Source organism: Typha latifolia, chromosome 5 (genome assembly GCF_019914945.1).
Source record: "Typha latifolia isolate L0001 chromosome 5, TyphaL0001v2, whole genome shotgun sequence".
In the NCBI taxonomy this organism is placed as follows: domain Eukaryota; kingdom Viridiplantae; phylum Streptophyta; class Magnoliopsida; order Poales; family Typhaceae; genus Typha; species Typha latifolia.
The window spans coordinates 4,358,835-4,373,024 of NC_133090.1; positions in this window are offsets into that span (position 1 = coordinate 4,358,835).

The following is a 14,190-nucleotide window of genomic DNA, read 5'->3' on the forward strand; positions in this document are numbered from 1 at the left end:
AACAGCTCTATAATTTATTGTAGAATTAATAAGTTTTAAATTTTTCTAGAGGAAAATATATTTATTCGGAGGGATATTAGAGCTAGATGAGAGAAGATTTGTTTTTCTAGAAGAGGGGAGAGAAGGGAGAGTGAGAGAGAGAAGAGAGAACATTGATAAGATATAAAATTGATAGATTTAATAATATTAAATGTAAAAATTAAAATCTATTTGAATTCATATTGGATATTTTATTTTATTTTTATTTATTAGATGATGAACTTGATTAGGGATTAAAAAAAATATAGAAAGATGTTTGGTTACTAAACTTGGCTACGGTTCCCTAATATAACATCATGTGAAAAACAAATCCGGGGTCTGCACATGGCTGGCACATGTGCTAAACTCTATGGCGCGCATGTGCGCCCTTTTCCCTTTTTCTCCCCTTCTCTTGTTTTCTCTCTTTTCTCTATTTTCTCTCCCGCAGTTGTTGCCATACCCCCTTCTTCCTCTCACTATACCCGATAGTCGCTAGAGGATGTCGACCCTATGGATCGACTTGTCGAAATGTTCTCTTAAACTAGGTATGCTTAATTTTAGTTCAATTAGACATTTATTATTTGTCTTCCACTCTTGTCTTCCTCTTCTCAGTCTCGCCAGATATCCAATTAGCTAGTGGCCTAGTGCCTTCCCCCGCCTGTCCCAAATATTTCCCCTTGCCATTGTCTTATCGGTGGTGCCTTTTGTGGGCTGTGTCATCCCTTTGGTGGAGACTATACATGGTACCTCCCATCGTCGACTTTCGAGTCATTTTCTAGCCAGTTCCTCCCATCGTGATTCATTTCCTTCGTCGTTGAGCTCTTCTCATCGATATGGTTCCTTGGTTCGTCTCAGCTGGGTCGCACTTTGGGTATCGTTCCTACTATGGGTGCTGATAAGCATATCAACCTAAGATGTCGACGGGGGTGTATGTTGGCAACTACGTCTTTCCTCTCTTGGTGGGTTTGCTGTTGAGAGAAAGGAAGGAGGTGAGATTGGCTCGCTGGGTGCAACCTAGCCTAGTTCGGGCTTGGTTCGGTGCGACCCAACCCATGTTGGTTGTGGTTTGGGTTGTAGCTTAGCTTAGGTGGCTTTCTTGGCTTAGTTAGTTTGGGCATTGGGCTCAACTTTGATAGGTTTTTATTATGGTCTCTGGGTTAGTTACATCCCAGCTCATTACTTTAGGTTATAAGCTGACCCAGATTAATTACTCTTTACGCATCAAACCTTAGTAGAGCTACGTCAACTCTACCTGATTAATAAATATAACAAATTTTTAGATGGACCTCCCCAAGCCTATAGTGAATGTCAATAGGATTATTTAATTAATTTGTGATAAAAATGTTATGTTTATATTTTAGTCGTTGCATTATCAAGATGGACTCTATACCATGCGAGGATAATTTCGTGTGCAATTGGAACTAGTTATCTAGGAAGCGATGTTAGGCAAGTGAAACTTATATAGTATGGGAGTAGTGTAAAAAATAAAATATCTTACTTCATGGCATCATTGTATTCATATCATGCATGTGCAGATATTCATTTACTATTATTAATGAAAGTAGCCAATGTTAACTTACTTGCTATTCAACATAATTACATGTCTCATGATTACTATGTATATCTATGAGTATAATTATGTATGATTGCACATAATACCTGACAATAATATGTGTTCAATTATATTTATTTGTGTTGTATAATATTATGCAACCAGCACACGTGCATTAATGTGAAGGGAGTGGCTTCTACGTCTAGACAATACCTGATACCTCCTCAACTAGGGTACGATGTAAGAAATATATTATTATTATTATTATTATATAGTAGGGCTTACGCTTAAGGTCTAAGTTTGTTGATCTCAGATAATTAAATAGTCATTTCGCCAAGCAATGGGCGATAATCAATGCGAATCAAACCCTTTAAGGTATTTAAGTTAGAGAGAGAATAGTAAGATGATGTAGACTTAGCGATACATGATGACATAGGGTGAGGACGTCCTTGAGTGACGGTTCTGCGGTGATATAGAGAAATGACTTAAAGAGTAGTATCGATGTGCAATACTGACTCATATGATTGGCTTAAGGCTGAGGTCCTTAGTCTGCGGTGGCGAACAATAGACTAAGTTATTCACTGGTAATAGAGAAGCGATTCTACCACTAGGTTCTACCCTCTCTTAGGGGTGTTTATGCTATCTAGTATGAGTGTTATTATGGTCTATGGGCGTGGCTCTGCATGAGCCTAAGTCAAAGATTTGATAGTCTGAAATGATACATATATTATTGTATAGTGTTGACATGGCTTATGGGCGGAGGACGTGATAGTCTGAATTGGTGCATGTCATGATATAGATTAAGTTATTCACTAGTAATAGAGAAGCAATTCTACCACTAGATTCTACCCTCTCTTAGGGGTGTTTATGTGATCTGGTATGAGTGTTATTGTGGTCTATGGGCGTGGCTTTGCATGAGCCCAAGTCAAAATTTTGATAGTCTAAAATGATACATATATTATTGTATAGTGTTGACATGGCTTATGGGCGGAGGACGTGATAGTTTGAATTGGTGCATGTCATGTTATAGATTGCCAATACATATGCCCATTAGATGAATATGATGAGTTTGTGATACTGGTGAATTGATCATTGGGGCATATTCATATTTATCATATTATTATATTTTTATTTACACTACTTTTCGACTATAGAAGTGGATAAGTGGATATTTGTTAAGCTTTATGCTCACCACCTTATAGTGAAAATATTTTTAGATTTCTAAATGAGCCTAAGTTTGTAGAGAAGTTGGCGAAGATTTGTTTTGTAATTTATTTATTTATTTTTTATAAATTAAGTAAGATGGCTTATAGCTCCTATGTGAATATTTTTATCTATTTATAGATATGTATTATGAGGCTTGCTGTGGCTTATGGTGTTGTAGATTTCTTTATGTCTGTATTATTTATAATAATATTAGGTTTTTTCTCTTGTTTATTGTATAGAAATATGACTAAAAGGTCACACAGAAATCATGTGAGTTTCACCCACATAGGCCACACATGTATTTAGAGGTAGGTGTCAAGGCATCATTGAGCGGTGGCTCAAATTTTTTAGACAAATGGTGCAATGATTTTAAGCAAAGGGCTCAGGTAGGTTTCATCGATGTGTCATATTGACTCCTATGATGGTGCTGGGCTAATGACTAAGGTTCTTAGTCTACTATGGCTGACAATTAGTCATTTTGTTTGTTAAGTAATGGGCATAGTGATACTACCACTAGATATCTTCTCTCCTTGATGGGTGTTGCTTGGTATGAGCGTTTGATGTTGCTTATGGGTGTAGCTCTATGTAAGCTTGACATAGAAAATTTAATGATTTCAAATGATGCATATCATGTTTACTATTATTAATGTATGTCGGCTATAATTATGAATATGATGAGCATATTTTATTAATGCATTATTGTGATCATGGTTGGCATTTATATATTATATTGCATTATTATTTACACTACTTTTAAATTTTAGAGATGTATAAGGGTTTTTATATACTTTACATTTTGGTGGAAATATTTTTATATTAGTAAATAATCTTGAGTTAGTAGAGGAGCTGTCATGGATTTTATAATTTTCTTCTTATAAAGTACATTATCTTGTATATTATGTAGAAACATTGACCAATAGGTCACGCAAAAACTACATGAGTTCTACCCATATAAGGAGCACGTGTATTTGGAGGCGAGTATTTTAAAGATAGTCTAAAAATAAATATAAATAGATGATGAACATTATAATGCATGCTCATAAGTACCAAAATAATAAAATAAAATAGAATTAATATGACTATTAATAAATTTGTAACGCCCCCGCCCGGCATGGGCACGTGCACGCCCACGTGCCCACACGTCACGCGCGGCGCACACGACAGGTCGGGCGGGGCCGTTACGCACAGATACAGTCATGTGCACATATAATCATATCATCATCAAATAATAGCTACTAACATATCTATGCTCACATAATCCAACACCAAATAAATTATATTATCAACCAAATAAACTTATTAACATATGAATATTAAAGTCCACAATAATATACCCAAGACCACTACCTAATCTGTGAGGACCCACACAGGTCATGACAAACCATCAAGATACAACTAAACAACTGATACACGAGTACACTATAATCTAACAAGTACTATACAAATTATCGTCTGATATAATAAAGTACAAATATAACAAATAACGATACAACTTAATTTCTATACAAACTATCATCTATACCGTCTCGCACTTATAGCGCACCTTATCAATCTAAAATATCTTCTCGGGATATCTCAAGTCGCTATCACATACCAGATATCTGAGAGGGTTAGAAAAGAAAAATAAAGAGTGTCATGAGCAAAAGACTCGGTGAATAGATCTTACCGCGAATCAGTGATGCCAAATAGAGAGTAACTCATGTATTGGATAATATGAATCAGAAAGAGCATCATGTCATGAATGAGTATATGAATATATTCTCAATAATATATAAATGAAAAGTAGATAACATGTCATAATTGATAAAAATATATAATCATCGACAATTAATAAATAAATTTTTATGTCATACTATTATCATAACTCTCTCTCAAATATGACACATGATGTATGTCAACCATGACCATACTATGATATCAAATGCAACTATATATGATATATATTGACCACTCAAAAATTAGGTAATCAGATGAAAATAAAATCATATGTATTTCTCAACATCTCAATTATCAATGTCAGCTCTATATGTCATCATCATACTAGACTACTGTGTACAGTCAACATCCGGTACCTAGTCTCAACATCATGTCCGAAGGCTTAGAGCATACTCCGCCACCCGCAAGAGTATCTCAAATATAACCATACCCCGCCACCCGCTAGGGTATCAACATCCATCCAGACCGGGCACCATCCTAGCTGATAAAAACCTCATGAGGATAACTCGCCACATATGCCTTAGCGACGACATGTGTCCAAATATCTGCAACGCACACAGACTAACGACCTCGAACATAAGGCCAACAGGATCACGACTATGTCGAGTGATTAATCATCTCCAGACACGCTCTAACCCTCGCCCCCACTTGGGTATCCTCACGCTTTCTATCAGCTATCCAATCAATCACATTTCATACTTTTCTTCTAAATGCCAGATCATATGCATATATTCAGTACGATAACAACTCAATGTATAACAGGAATTTAGATGGAACAGGAATCAAGAAAAAATAATGTAATGCAGACTCTAACCATGTATCTAACATATGCATACTCCTGCTAGTCTATCACATACATACTCATACTAAAGATCATCTCAGTATAAAATCATAATAGTATAATTATAATGCCCCCGCCCGGCACGGGCACATGCACGCCTACGCGCCCACACGGCACGCGCGGCGCACGCGACAGGACGAGTGGGGCCCATCACGCACAGATACTCCTGTGCACATATAATCATAACATCATCAAATAAAATATGCTAACCTATCCATGATTATATAATCCATCACGAAATAAATCATACTAATAACCAAATAAACCTGTTAACATAAGAATATCCAAGTCCACAATAATATACACTAGACCACCACATAATCTAGCAGGACCCACACAGGCCACAACAAACCATCAAGATACAACTAAAACAACTAATACAAGAGTACACTATGATTCGACCTGTATTATATAAATAATCGTCTAATACAGAAGAGTACAAATATCAAATATTAGTACAACTCAATTTCTATATAAACTATCATCTATAGCTCACATCATCATCGCTCTAAAATATCTTCTTAAGATATCTCAAGTCGCTATCACGTACCACATATCTGAGGAGTTAGAAAAGAAATAAGAGAGTCATGAGCAAAAGGCTCGGTGAATAGACCTTATCCCGAATTAGTGATGCCAAACAGAGAGTAAATCATATACTGGATAATATGAATAACATCATATCATGAATGAGTATTATATCATATTATAATACATCATGTCATGAATAACATATGATGATTTATTAGGCTTAAAATTCCTTTTTTTATTTTTATTAAATAATTTAATCTATATCATATATTTAATTATAATAATATTAGTATGTTATTATTCTAATTGTAGATTTATTTATAAAACCATAGTTTGCTAATTATATATTAAGTATATAATAGTCAATCTCTTTTGATAAAAAAAATGTAAAAGTGCTCCATGTACAATAATATAATTTAAGATACAAGCACCTATATTATATAATATTATATAATTATACTGTAATTACTTTGTCACTACTACCCTTACTAAACAAATTAAGAGTTGCATATAAAATAATCTTTACTTAATCATGTAATATAAACATTAAGTAAGCCTACTATTATATTACATGCATAATAATGTATAATAAGTTGTACATATATATATACATACCTAATTATAAAGACATGTATTAATCTAATAAAATATATGAAGGTAAAAATATATTTATGTACAAATATTTATAATTATAATTAACTGAAATTACACTAATTACACTTACCATGTTACTAGATATATCTATTCTTGACAAATTAAATTAAAGATCTAATTTAGATTAACTAAATAACATAAGTACTTTACTCGTGTTTTAATACCAGAGAAGGTAAAACGAACCAAGGAAAAAGAAGTAGAGGAAAGGAAGAAGAAGAAGAAGAAGAAGAAGAAGAAGGAGAAGGGAAGGGAGGGAGGCTCACCTCGGCCATAGCGGGGGCGGCGGCAACAACGGCAGGCCGGCATCGATAAGCGAAGGAGAGAGAGAGAGAGAGAGAGCTATAGAGAGAGACGGTGAGGGTGGTGTTGCGGCAGCGACGGCGGCGGTAGGCCGGCATTAGTAAGAGAATATGTGTGTGAGAGAGAGAGAGAGAGCTATAGAGAGAGACGGTGAGGGTGGTGTTGCGGCGGCGGTAGGCCGGCGTCGGAAAGAGAATATGTGTGTGTGTGTGTGTGTGTGAGAGAGAGAGAGAGAGAGAAAGAGAGAGAGAGATAGAGAGAGATATATAAAAAGAGAGAGGGAAGGCGGTGGAGGAGGGGTACCAGTGGCGCCAGGGCCCGCCGGGGCCAGCTGCCCGCAGCTAGTTAGCTACAGCAGTGGCAGTGGGCGCGTGGCGCCCCACCACGCAAGTTGTATGGGCATGAGGCCGGCCATAGTGTGGCCGGCCACGTCGTGCCCGAAATTAATTAATAATTTTTTAAGGTTGGGTGGTTACAATAATCATCTCCAATCATCTCTATATCACCAATGTATTCATATCTCAAATCAGCCTAATCAAATGTATGATAAAATATGTTTGATTGAAATCATCTCTAGATAAAATTATATAATCGTGCTAGAGGCCAAAATATGCATGTACATAATATATAATATATTTTAATTTGATAACTGCATATATGGGATAAGACTACTCACATCTAATATCCGTTAATCTCTCATATCCGTTAATCAAATGTCAACTTATCAATAGGGTCCACAGGGTCTCAAATAAGGGGTTCGGGATCTGAAAATATTTAAGTAGCATGAAGTTAGTTGTTTATCTAATTAGAATTACTTCAAGTAAAATATAAAGGTTTATTAGGTTTAGAATCACTTCTTTTTATTTTTGATTACATAACTAGATCAATATTATAGATATGATTCAAATACTATAATTATACTATTATCATAAAATGCTAATTATAGTATAAGGAGAAGAGGTCTGTTTCTTTTTATATAAAAATATTTCTAAATATATAATTATAAAATAAAGGCTAAATAACTATAAGTATTGACAAGGTCTAATTATAATTAATTTTGTAATTTATACTCTATCTTGATTAATTAGGGACTATGCAGTCTTTACTCAATAAAATAATAAATAAATAGCTAAATAAGCCTAGTATTTTATTTGTTGCAGAATAATAATAATATATAATAAATTAATAGAATTACTTAAAATATATATCATAGGAATATTAGAATATAAATCTAATCATTATAATTTACAAATCTATCTATTAATCTAACAGACATATAAGTAAATAAATAAATAAATATAAGTATTACCTATATTTATGTGTAATAGTTTATAACCTAATTGATTATTAATTAATTATAATTAAAAATAATCATGTCGAAGAATATACATTATTATTAAAATAATTAATGTCTAAATAAGTTATCTACATTAATTAAGAAAGCAATACCTAACTAAATAAATAAACAAAACTAAAATAAATAAATAAATAAAATAAACAATGCCACCAATGCTCTGCTATAGTGCTGGGTGTGTGCAGAAAGAGGAGGAGGAGAAGCTGAGGGAGAAGAAAGGAGAAAGGAAGAAGAAAGAAGAAGAAGAAGAAGAAGAAGAAGAAGAAGAAGAAGAAGAAGAAGAAGAAGAAGAAGAAGAAGAGAAGAGAAAGAGAAGAAAGAGAGAAGCTGAGGGAGGGGGTTGCCGACCTGGGCCGACGGGGAGGGCACTGGCCGCTGGTGGCCATCCAGCGACCAACCTCTCATCGATGGCTCGGCTCCGGCGAGCCCGAGCCCAAGGCAAGAAACAAAGAAAGAGAGAGAGAGATGGAGATAGAGAGAGAGAGAGAAGAAGGAAGAGGAAGAAGGAGGAGGCTCACCTGCGGTAGCACGACGACAGCGACGGCGGGTCGGCAATGGGAGAGAGAGAGTTTGAGGGAATGAGGGAGAGAAAGACTGAAAAAGAGAGTAGGGAGAAGAAAAACATAGAGAGAGAGGCGGTGGGGGTTGGCGGCGACACTAGGGGGTGCGTGGCACCCCCATGCTGCACCCCTTTGCATGGGCACGAGGCCGGCCACACTATGGCCGGCCACATCGTGCCCATAACAGATTTTGATTATTTATTTATTTTTAAGGATAGGTTGTTACAAAATTCTTAGTCATAACTAATATCTTAAGTTCAATCAGCTCATATAGAGCCAAAAAAAAAATATCATTACATGCTCTCATTAAGTCATAAATTATATAATAACACACTAATGAGGAGAGATAAATATCTAGCAGTAATGTTGCACGTACATATTTAACGACACCGTATACAACTGGTTGTTGGTAGCCATTAGACTAAGTACCTTAATCATGAGCCCATATACCTCTAATTCTATTATCACCGCTGATAGGAGAGTCCTTGCAAATAGTTGAATAATCATTCATAGTAGAATCATCAAATAAATCTGGATCACGGGCACACATCCCCAACCTGCATCACCAAATATCACTAGGTCTATAATCAGTGCGTCACAATCTTTCTACTATTATTAAGTGTCTAACCTCCATACAAAACAATGTGAATGCTTGAATACCACATAGGCTATGATGACCTTAGACATGGAACACTAATATTATAAGTACTATATTTTATGCTCTGCCCTTAACCTTGAGCAGAATCATGAGTAGAGAACACTTTCTAAACAAAACTTGACTACTAAATAATACTCGCAGATGGTGCAATGTTTCCTATCACATTATTTATAATATAGTTATCAAAGTTAACATATACTATAGATATAAATGTGAAGTCTACCACCAATAAAGCGAAACCTGATAAATAACAAGCAAATTAATAAGCAATGTTCATTTATATCATAACATGCAATAATGATATAAAGTAATTATTATCATAATAATTATACTACTTGTAGACTAACATATGATCTACTTGCCTGAAATGTATCTGAGTTGCTACAAATTCTTTTGAAATATTCTGCTTTTCTTCAGGGTTCTCCTCGTACAATAGTGGATCTACCATTGTAATAAATACAATTGTAGCAAAGTAATAAAACTTGCTTTGGAATATAAGAAAGTGAAATGGATCAAACGTTAATCCAAGGGTCTGGGATAAGCATATTAATAATTTAGTTAAAGAAATAAAACAAAATTTAAACTCAAAAGGAATAGGATAACCTAATAAATAACTAATACTTAAGTTTCTAAAGATAAATTCACCTATATAAATTGATATGTTTAAGATAACACTGACATAAAATAATTTTGTCAACAAAGTGAGTGGCTTGAATAAAATATAACTTGCTAGTTAAAATGAAAATGCAAAGTAATTTGGTAGTATAATAGAATAACACTTAGTTAGCATTTAGATATTGCAAAATATTATATTTTTTATATATTATAAAGTTTTTGTTAATAACCAAGGTATGAAAAATTACTAATACCATTAGTGGGAATTATTAAACCTAATACTGATCACTCAAAAATACTAATACCATTAATGGGAATTATTTTTACACAAATTATATGATTTGATCCAATTCGAATAGTAAGAGAAAGTAATTTAATACTAATTACATTTAACCAGAAAGCAAATAACTAGGTTTGCATTAAATTTATTATGGTTTTTGGGTTAGACCAAATTGTCCCAACACTATGGTAGCTTCTCTTTCAGAAGAAGGAAAGCTGAGGTCGAGCTCCATTGTTAATGGCTACGGAGTAATCCCCTTCTTAAACAAAAGCTACGAGAATCCGCATAAAAGGAGGGAAGAGTGACAGGTGAGAGGCCACGTACAAGAACGACGATAGTTGTTGGAAAGCAAACAGGAATTCGATCGGTAGAAAGCTTACATGTTGAAGCCAATGGTCTTAAAAGCATATATATTGATTCACATTTGCTACACAGTTCTCTGCATACATTTACTTATATATGTTACAAATAATCCCATTCAACTGTTTTAGGGTTAGAAATCTCAATATGCAAAAGAAATGTAGTTAAGTTGAAAGAATTTCTATCTTGTTATTTGTTTCGATAAATAACAACTTAATTTTCTTCCGTTTCTATTGCCTCCAAAAGTTTAAATTTAACCTCAACATCAACTAACGTGATAACATAAAAATAAAATCATCTTTATTTCAAACAATTCTCATCTAAATTTCTAAAACTACCTCCTATCTCCATTTATCATAGTACGTGTAAGTTGGCGACACATTAATAACTTCCAAAAGAATTCCATGATTGACCATGGACATTATCATCTGGTGGACTGATTGAGTTATATATGTATGACAACAAGCGTGCAGTGGTTTAGTAATGGTAAGAATTTTGTAGGGCAAAACGAAATAAAAATTATCATGCATCCTAAGGACTAATCAAATAAATGTCATTAAATATTTTGCACGAGCAATAAGCTGGCCAGTAGACTATGATTGTTTTCTTAAATTGCATTAAATTCTTTCATTTTTCTACGCTATTTTTTTGGGTATGTTTGGTTATTAAGAAATAGGAAAATAGCAGTGAAGCAGTCATAATTTATTATTAAGTATTTAGCGAAAGTGAGCAAGTATAGTAATTAATGGTAACGTGTAATATATAAAATAAATTAGAAATGTCACTCTTTATCTTTAACGGGGAAGTGAAATGAGTCAAATTTGGTTAGTTCGAAAGAAGTGGAGACTTATTTAATCATTTAATACTCTAGTTTCTTCACCCAAACATCACACAGTAATGAACTTTCATGAAATTGTCACCTTTTTCCCAAATATATTCATGAAAGAGGTATACGTAACGACCCACAATAGTATTCAAATATGTATTACTTGAAAACAAATACTACTTACACTCTTATTCGGTGTTATATATATTGTTTCAATAGAAATATGCTCCTTTTTTGGGGGGCATAATGTGCTTGCTTAAGTGCTATTAATAAAGAGTAATGCACTCTTAATTGAGCATTAACATAATGCCCTGTGCATTTCTTTGTTAATCTTTTCTTTTAAGGACACATAATTGAAGCAAGATAGATCTTATCTAGAAGAAATATAATTATTTATCTATATTAACTGATGTCAAAAAAAAAAATATATATCTTACAAATTATTTTTTTACCGATCATGAGTTTTAGTATCACAAATTTCTAATGGAGATTCAAACTCATGACCTTTGTCTTAGGTTTGGTTTGTACGTATGATCTGACTAATAGGCTATAGCAAGAGTTTTATTATCTTACAAATTAGAAACAATTATAAATAACACCCTATATTTGGGATATAATATAAATAAAGTCCTCTATTTTATTATTTTCAAAATTAAGTCCCTACTTGTTAAAAGAAATATCAGCACACACCCTTATTTAACATTAACATGGGATGAATAATAAGTAGAATATTACATCCATTTCAAATGATATAGTTTATCTTTTCTCAACTATCTTTCTTTCTTTTCTCTAATAAGTTTTGGATTCATTGGTTCTACGAGATTCAGTATTTGGATGCAATTTTAGTGATTCCAAAGCTTGATTTGATTCAAGCCAGTGCTTTAGAAGCATAATTTTATTCTATGGTTTTGTTAGTACATATGATGGTTGAGCTAAATTATATATACGGGTGTAAACGAGCTGAGCCTGAGCAAGTCGACTTTGGCTCAGGCTCACCTTGAAATTATTTTCAAGCCTTACAAGTCTGCTCACACTCGGCTTAGCTCAACTCGAGCCAAGCTCGAGCTTGAAATAAGCCAATTATCAAGTCGAGCTGGATCGAGCCTGAAGCCGATCCAGGAGGACGATGTGGCGGCTTGGCGAAGGAGGAGGACGACGACGAGGTGGCTTTGAGGAGGAGGATGAGGATGAGGAGAAGTCGGCTTGCCGAAGGAGGAGGCAAGCCGCGGTGGAGTAGGAGGCGGGTTAGAGGAGAGGGATGAGGAGTAGGGTTAGAGGAGGAGGCAGGTTGCGGTGGAGGAGGAGGCGGGTTGCGGTGGAGGAGGACGCAGGCTAGAGAAGGAAGGAAGAGAGAGAGGGGTGGGGATGGATCCCGTGGCAGAAGCAGAGCCTCGTGAGCCATGTCCAATGCTCTCAGTGCCCAAGATAGAGATTGGGGTGACAGATAGAGGTGGGCTACAGTGGAAGAGGAGGCATGCCGTGGTGGAGGAGAAGGTGAAGGCAGGCTGTGGTAGAGGAGGCAGAGGCAATTAGAGGTGGAGGAGGAGCTGAGTTAAAGGAGGGAAGAGGAGGCGGGTTAGAGAAGGAGGAGAGAGAGAGAAGGGGTGGATCTCGCAGTGGAAGCAGCCTCGTGAGCCATGTCCAATGCTCTCGGTGCCTAAGATAGAGATTGGGGCAGCGAATAAAGGCGGGCCATGGTGGAGGAGAAGGTGAATGTGGGCCGTGGTGGAGAAGGAGGCGAAGGCGGGTTAGAGGTGGAGGAGGAGCTAAGTTAGAGGAGGGAGGAGGAGGGTAAGTTGATAGAGGAAAAGAGGAAAAGAGGATGGTGAGTGAGATGAAGGAGGTTGAGAGAATAATAAAAGAGAAAGAAGAATAAAAAAATAGGCTTTACTTTTCAGTTAGCCTTTGAACCGAGCATATCGAGCCAAGCTTGAGCGAGTTGGCTCTAGCTCAAGCTTGGCTCCAAAATAATTTCAAGCCGTCAAACCTGGCTCGGGCTCGGCTCAGCTCTAACTGAGCCGAGTCGAGCCCGGGCCACTCGTTTATATTGAAAGCCATAATTATATATCCCTATCAAATATCAAATAGTAGAGTGGGGCTTCATATTCTTAAACAAATGAAGAACTCTATTTTTAAAATAAATAAAAAGTTTATCCAAACTACTAAGTATTTTGCTTTTTATTATTATTTACTATATCGATACTTATTATTTTAACCCTGCATTTTACCTAAAACATCTCAAGAATACCGTGTCATTAGTTTAGTTAGCTATTAACTAATACATAGATGAGTTAAGATAACTATCAAAATGACTATAATACTTTCGAATAACAAAAAAAAAAGGTCAAGGTAAAAGTAAATGTGGAACTAGATTTTTAAGTAAATAAAGAGTATTTTAGGTATTATATTCTTTTATTATCAAAAGAAATGAAATATTCTCTATGTCATTAACTATTGGTTTGATAAAATGAAGAGATAATTTTATTTTCACCCTAAACTATCATCATTTTCTTCAATGGCCTCTTGAATTTTTCTTTTAATACACAATGACTCCATAAACTATTAGAAATACCTTACTTAACCCTTTCCATAAACTAATAGTTCATAGGGTCGGTGATTACCTAAAATAAGTTCAGGGGGTCATTAGAGAACAGAGTGATAGCTTAGAGATAAAAAAAAATTATTTGTAAAATTAACCTAGCATATTTTTAAAAAAATTTAG